Here is a 6,984-nt window from a genome sequence, read left to right on the forward strand (position 1 = left end):
TCTCACGCTACTTCAAATTCTGCCCGTTTCTTTTGCCTTTTACCTACATTACTACAGCTTTGAGTTTCTGACTTTGTGTCTGACAGTGGTATTTTGTAACGTAAACCGAGACCCCACGAAATAATGTAGCTAGCTAAAGATATGCTAAATCTCAGAAGTTATGGCCTAGATTTCAACTTTAGTAAACTAGTCAGCCCAACATGCTAACATTTACAGTTAACGTTAGACCAGATAAACAAAACTGACTGTTCTTGCAACTATGAAAAGGAATTCTAAAGTCATTAAATCCTTTTTTTCCTTTCTCTTTTTTAGTTTAGAAAGCTAAATCAAAAGACACCACCGTTCAAACTACTTAGTATTTAATCCAGGGCCTTGCACACTACTGCAGCTAAAGAAATTCAAAGCTAAATAGGTGTGCCGTGCCCAGTTATGGTTGCTAATATATGATTGGACAACCTCTTTTTGTGGCAGGGTGTTGTTTTATTTATTAACAGCCCTGATCTGAGGTAAAGGAAAAAACCTCAAACATATTCTTTTTTTAACCAACTGATCTGACTGAGGGAAAATCTTTATCATATTGATTGATAACCTTTACTGCCTTTTATAGTTTTATGGGGGCTATAAGGCCTCTGCTTTAACTCTGTTTTCTTTTTTATGGTCAATCAATACACCATGATGATTCATCCAGCCTCAAAGCAGTGACCCTCTCAAGCTGACATCCAAAATTGGACCACACAGGAACGTCATTAAAGCAGAGAGGTGATGGCACACAAATGAAGGCATCGACAGGCCGTATCAGACCTCAACACCTTGCTTTAAATCAGACACCTGCTTCTGCTTGCCTGTGTCAAAGGCCCCCGGCAACTTAGAAGTTTGTTACCACGTTGTCAATGTCAAGGTCCCTTCGAGCTTTCCTAATAAGCTCTGACTTCTACTTTTACCCAGCCCTCATCCACCTCTGTCGATCATCCTGCCCAGTTTCTGCTCTTCAAACTGCTTGCTCACTCACTACTCACTCCATCTGTGTCCTCCTTCTTACAGTATGCCAGCAACCCACACTCTTCCCATCTGCACATTTGAAACCAATTGCTTCCATCCATCACCATTTAAAAACCATTGTCCGGATTTCCACATCCTGCTGTTATTGAGGAGCCCGAGATACATCCTGCCAACATTTATCTATTAAAACACCATTAGGCCTCGTCTCCCCAATGGCCTGTCTGCTCAGGCCGGATCTTCTATGCCACTGACACTGCATTAAGATCCATCTGAAGTAGATATTAATATTATGGTTTCATGATCTCCATTTTAGCCATTGTGAGTGCTCAAATAATACTGCCACACCTAACTGATGCCAAGAAACATGAGAACAAAACAAGATAGAGCAAGATGTATGGCTAATTTGTTATATGATGTCAAAGTGATGTTATTGTCTACAATAGAGAAACTGAGAATAGCCTCCTTAAACAGGTCATTTGAATGGTGAACTTACTGAATGGTGAACTACATTTTCAATATTAGACAAAAGAGAAGACACAATCAAAATTTACATAACAGAAATACTACCATTCTACTTTTTCTCTTTATATTTCTTGGTATTATACTAATTAATATTTTCACAGTAATTGATAACAGATTATGCAAGATGGGATTTGTAGTTCTCATGAAATTAGAGTTCAGTCAGCTATCTCACATGGAACAGATATAATATGTAAATACAAATTATCTACAAAGTTAATATTTGTTATCTATGTTCTCATCACTCACCCACAAGCACACACCAAGCTCAACACAACTGAGAGAGGGAGAGTGACAATAATAAACTTTATACCCCTAAAACCGCAGGGAATATACGACAATCACAATCAGTACACATGATCTGTAGCTGCAAGACATCATCTGTGGAGCAGATAATTATTGATAATAATATTAAAATCACAGAAAAAGAAGAAAAATAATGTCACTGCCAGGGACTTCAATAAGTTAATTTAATACAATACCATGAAAGTAGAAAAGCCCGCAAATGCAAAAAAGGGCCAACATGCAGAGAATCTGCAACTGAGAAAAAAATAAAACAGTTTCATAATTAATTAATTAATTAATTGATAATCCCAAGCACTATAACACCAACAACAAAGCCTGAAAGGCTGAACTGATGGATTATCTGACCTGTCAACCCTACAATGAATTGTTCCTTGTTGCTGCTAATAGGGCTACAAGCTAGGATCATCATGTTTTGTCTGATCCAAACCAATGCGCATAACGCGTCGCAGCGTAATATATAACGGAACCATATTCATCCATATCATTGTATTAGGTCCATTTCAAAATAAAAATGGGAAGGAAAGAGAAAACTTTATTCATCCTTTCATTTTCGAGTATAAGGAGAACTCAGAGCCCCTTCGGTAAACCCATACTTTATTTTCAATCAAATTATTTGTATGTGTTGGAAGTGTTGCAGTAATCCAGATCACCCGGTGTAAACACACACACTTATTATTTTAACCTGCATGTGATGGAGAGTGGCAGGAAACTGGATCACCCAGCCTAAACCCACGCTAGCTGCTGCTTCTTTCTGTGATGCAGACAATCATTTAACCCCCATGTCGCCGTGGGAGAGTGGGTGGGTGATAGATGGATGGATGGATGGATGGATGGATGGATGAGGGGATGGATGGATGAATGGATTGGGAAATCTGGGGGCAGAGAGTGAGGAGTTGGGGAGAGACTAGTAGGGGGTGAAGTGGTGAGGGTGAGGGATGAGGGGAGGGGAGAAAGGGGAGGCGCGTTTCCATTACAGTCGAATGCCCTGTAAAAGGCAGGTCTCCCTTGTCGAAACACACCTAATTTGAATGTGAGCCGCCCCTTTTGTTCACCCTGTCGAAGAGCAGTTACTTTTTTCTATCCTGAAAAAAACCTGGTTGCTGATTAAATATAACTCTAGGCAGGATGTGACGTGGGTAGTACTCCACGGCACAACAACACGGGCCGACGAGGGCTCCTGTGCATAAACACAGCGACGAGAAACGCAGCAAGCTCTGCTCCTTCCATCTCGGCATCTTCTTCGTTGTTGTTTACATTTGGCATGCCTCACGTGTCAAATGCGTTTTGTATGGGATGTGTTGGAATAATTGTACATAAAGTAATCCCATATTTACTCCAATTATCTTTACATTTAAACTAACATTACTTGGTGTGTGTGTGTATAGCCAATTCGTGCTGAGTGGATGCAGGTCAAGGAAATCAGATAAGCGTGACTGTTGAGGAGTCACCAAAAGGGGGGGTCTGTGAAAACACAGACCCTGCTCAACTGATTAATGACAAGACATGTTTTAAGGCTTCTTTAGAGTTGTAAAGTCATAAAGACTATGAATTTTCCATATGTCTTGTGTTGCAGCTATGTGACCCTCACCTTAAGAATGGTAATTCATTGTATACATTGTAACCACCAAAAGCCAATAAAATCAAGGGGTTTGGCAGAGAATACCTCAGAGCGGTAGGAGACTGTAGCTGAACACATCTCTGTCCGTTCTCCTTGCAAGTAAAATAACTCTTGTCTTTCTCTCTTTTGTTAAGTTTTGGGTGTTTTAGGTTGCTTAAACCTGACAGGATGTTGCGGTCGAAACTGTCACTAAACGATTATGTGACAATCGAAACCCATTCAGAGTGATAACGTAACCTCCAGAGTCTGGTAAATCCATCTGGGGTACTTTTTGTAATGGAGAAACGTTTAGTGAGAGGACATTTGAGAGGGTGTGCCCTGAAACTTTTCCAGCTACCACATTTTACCTAAATAGAAACGCGACTGATGCTCCTCTTTCTCTGTTTTCTGAGCTTATGTACCTGGAGGTCAGTATTTTGCTGCGTCAGGAGTTTTATCTTTTCATCCATTCGGCTCACTTCTTTACACCACTCCACTTCCATTTTCCATCTTCCTGAACTGTCTTTGCACCTGTCTTTGCACCTCTTGAAGCTCTCCTCCTTTGCAGCCAGCATGACTTTAGCTGATCTTCCAGAGCCGCAAGTTTTATTTTTCACTCAGCCCCGCTCTCCAAATTCGTAATTTCAAGAGCCTTCATTCCAGTCGTTACTTTGGCAATCAGATCGTCCTTTTCCAGGACAAACTGGCTCAAAAACTCCCCTTGCAGAGTTTTAAAGTTGGCATCCATCAAGGTCTTGTTGTCCAAGGAAAGCTTGATATTGTTAATCTCTTTCTCCCAGGTCGCTGTGATCCTCTCCTTCACCTCTTTTCAGAAAGCAGAGGCCCGGTTAAACTCTGCACTCCAGTGGATTTTCATTGTTATACTTTTTTCACACTGTCCTTCATAGAGAGGATCTCTTAGTCTTTCTCCTTCCTCTTAATTTTTGTCCTTCTGTGAATTTTTCCTCCTGGTTCACGTTGACTGTAGAGCAGTCAAGATTTTTCTTTTTTCCTCCTGCATTTTTTGCAATAACCAGAAGGCTAACGTTAAGCTATAAATGAACAACACCGTCCACCACCTTCTAACTCATTTCACTGTACAGTATGATGACGTTTGTAGTCTCATTCAGCTGCTTGTTAGCAACCGCCTTCATAAAGACACGTACAAGCTTAAAAATTCACAAGTGGATTATTTACTGGCTTTTATTTTAAAGAACAAAATGTTAATATTTCTTAAGCCTGTGTTAACCACAGACATGCAATGTTTATTATAGTGTACCTCTCTGGGCCAGACAAACGGTTTTATTATAAAAGACAGGTCTGTCTTAACTTGGCAAAATTATTTTCATTCATTAGCTGGAAAGAAGCTCAGTACTATACCTGGCAGGTGGTTGAGCTTTAATCTATCCCAGAAATTGTGTTATTTCAAAGTTTAAGCAAATTCAAATTAAAACAAATATCTTTATCTCAATTATTATCTCAATTATTATGAAGGTATGTGTGAGGCCCATCAGGGATCTTTTTTAAAAACGCCTGTGTTTGGTATCAGCTGCTAAAGCCCAGGCTCATAAATACTAAGGATGGGTCAAATGCAGAAGACAGTTTTCCCCCAGGAGGATCCGTAGTTTGTTGCATAAAAAAATGATGGTAAACAGAATCACTTTTTTATTATTATATCCTCCTGGGTCACAGCACTAGAGAGGGAGTGTGGTTATTCAGAATAATTTATTTTCAGAAAAATAACAAGCTGACTCTCAGGAGAAAATAATAGGCTGTGTGTTTGTTTGGCTGCATTCAAATGCCACCAATGTAGCCTACTCCCTTTCTACTGGAAGAAACTGGTGATGATTTTTTTCAGAGATTCTGTATAAAATGGCATCAATGACAAGAAATATTTTAGGATCTCATTACATTCAATATATTCAATGGAAATAACTTTCAAAGATTTACTTTACAAGATGTCTTCTGATACAACTTGGTTTAAGCTTTTTATATATATTGAAAATGTAATAAAATACATAAAACCCGATTGTAAATAACCACAGTTCTTGCATCAAAAACCTATTTTACTTCAAAATACACATATAACACCACAAGAGTAGAGTAGAATATTGACATGACTCCTCCCTTGCCTCCTGCTCTTCAGTGAGTGCATTTGAAACATAATGATTATTTAGTGTAGCACAACAGAAACAACATGCTTGTTATTCTTTCACACTGACGCAAGACCATCAAGTCCTCCAGCCCATACGACCACATAGGTCGTTTGTTCCTATCCTCAAACACAACTCAAAGGAGCATTTACTAAATTAGCGCCCCTACTGGTAGCAAGTGATATGCCACTTCGTATGTGTGCATGGTGCATTGTGGGTTTTTAATCTACTTGATGACATTGTTTTTACAATGCCTGATGTACTAATAAATGTAAGAAGATTGTACATAGTGCTAAAAACAATTTGAGAATAATTCATTCATCTTCAACCGCTTGTATCGGGGTCACCGGGGGCTGGCGCTGATTTTTTTAATCCCAAGATCATGATTTAATTATCTTGATCTCTTGATAAAACAAGCTTTGCCATCTAACAATAACAAGATACATATCTTGTTATACTGAGAAGAAAAATTTCTCTTTTTACTAATAAGTTTAAATGGGTGACAACGTCTGGTTTTCAAAAAAGGTGTTGACAAGGAATAGGGGATATAATAAGATCGCTTGAATTATATTCCCAAGAAGAATAAAATGTGTCACCTGTGTCCCTTATGAATAAAAAATAAAATACCACTTAAATGTGAGAAGAATTCTTTGATATTTGGGTTGCTGGAAAAACAGTTGAGGCTAATGAATAATTCCTGACATGACATTTGAGTTGTGAACATCTGCAACTATATACAGACTGTATCAATTTAGAGATATTGCAAGGTAAAAGTCCCATCAGTCATTTGGATGCATTTACTGCAACATAAGTTTATATGTGTGCATTACAGTTGAAGCAAGCATCGGCTGATTTGACCACAGATTGACGGCTGGTTTGACTGCAGTGCATGACTCCTAATCTCTCTATCTGATAAACAATATGCGCAATAAGAGGAAACAATCTTTTGGGGTTTTGTGAGTTAATTATCTTTTTCCCTCTAGATAACGGTATTAAGAAAATGATTGCAAGCATGGCCGTTCTATGTCTCCGTATATCTGGACGAGCTGTTTGGCTTCATTACAACAGTAGTGTTTTTCCATGTCACCTAACTTAAATTTACGTACATTTATATAGTACAGCAGCTGAATACTCCTGATGATACTACTTTGTTAGCTCTGCTTTCCTTTTCAACCACAGAGAGATGCATCTGTTCAGTGTGACAAGTTAGGCAGACATGACTAACGCTTCCTGTGAGTCCAATGGGTTTACATAGGGCCATCATTTGTTTTCTCCAAAAAAAAGTTTATAAGAAATCCTCTGGTGTAGTCACTTTAAGTACACTAGCTGCATAGCAGTAGCCTCAAAAATGGTAGGCCTAGTAAATTATTTATAACATTCTCAGCCCTTACTTAATAAGCAATTAAAGTT

Source organism: Echiichthys vipera (assembly GCF_963691815.1).
Source record: "Echiichthys vipera genome assembly, chromosome: 7".
NCBI classification, from domain to species: domain Eukaryota; kingdom Metazoa; phylum Chordata; class Actinopteri; order Perciformes; family Trachinidae; genus Echiichthys; species Echiichthys vipera.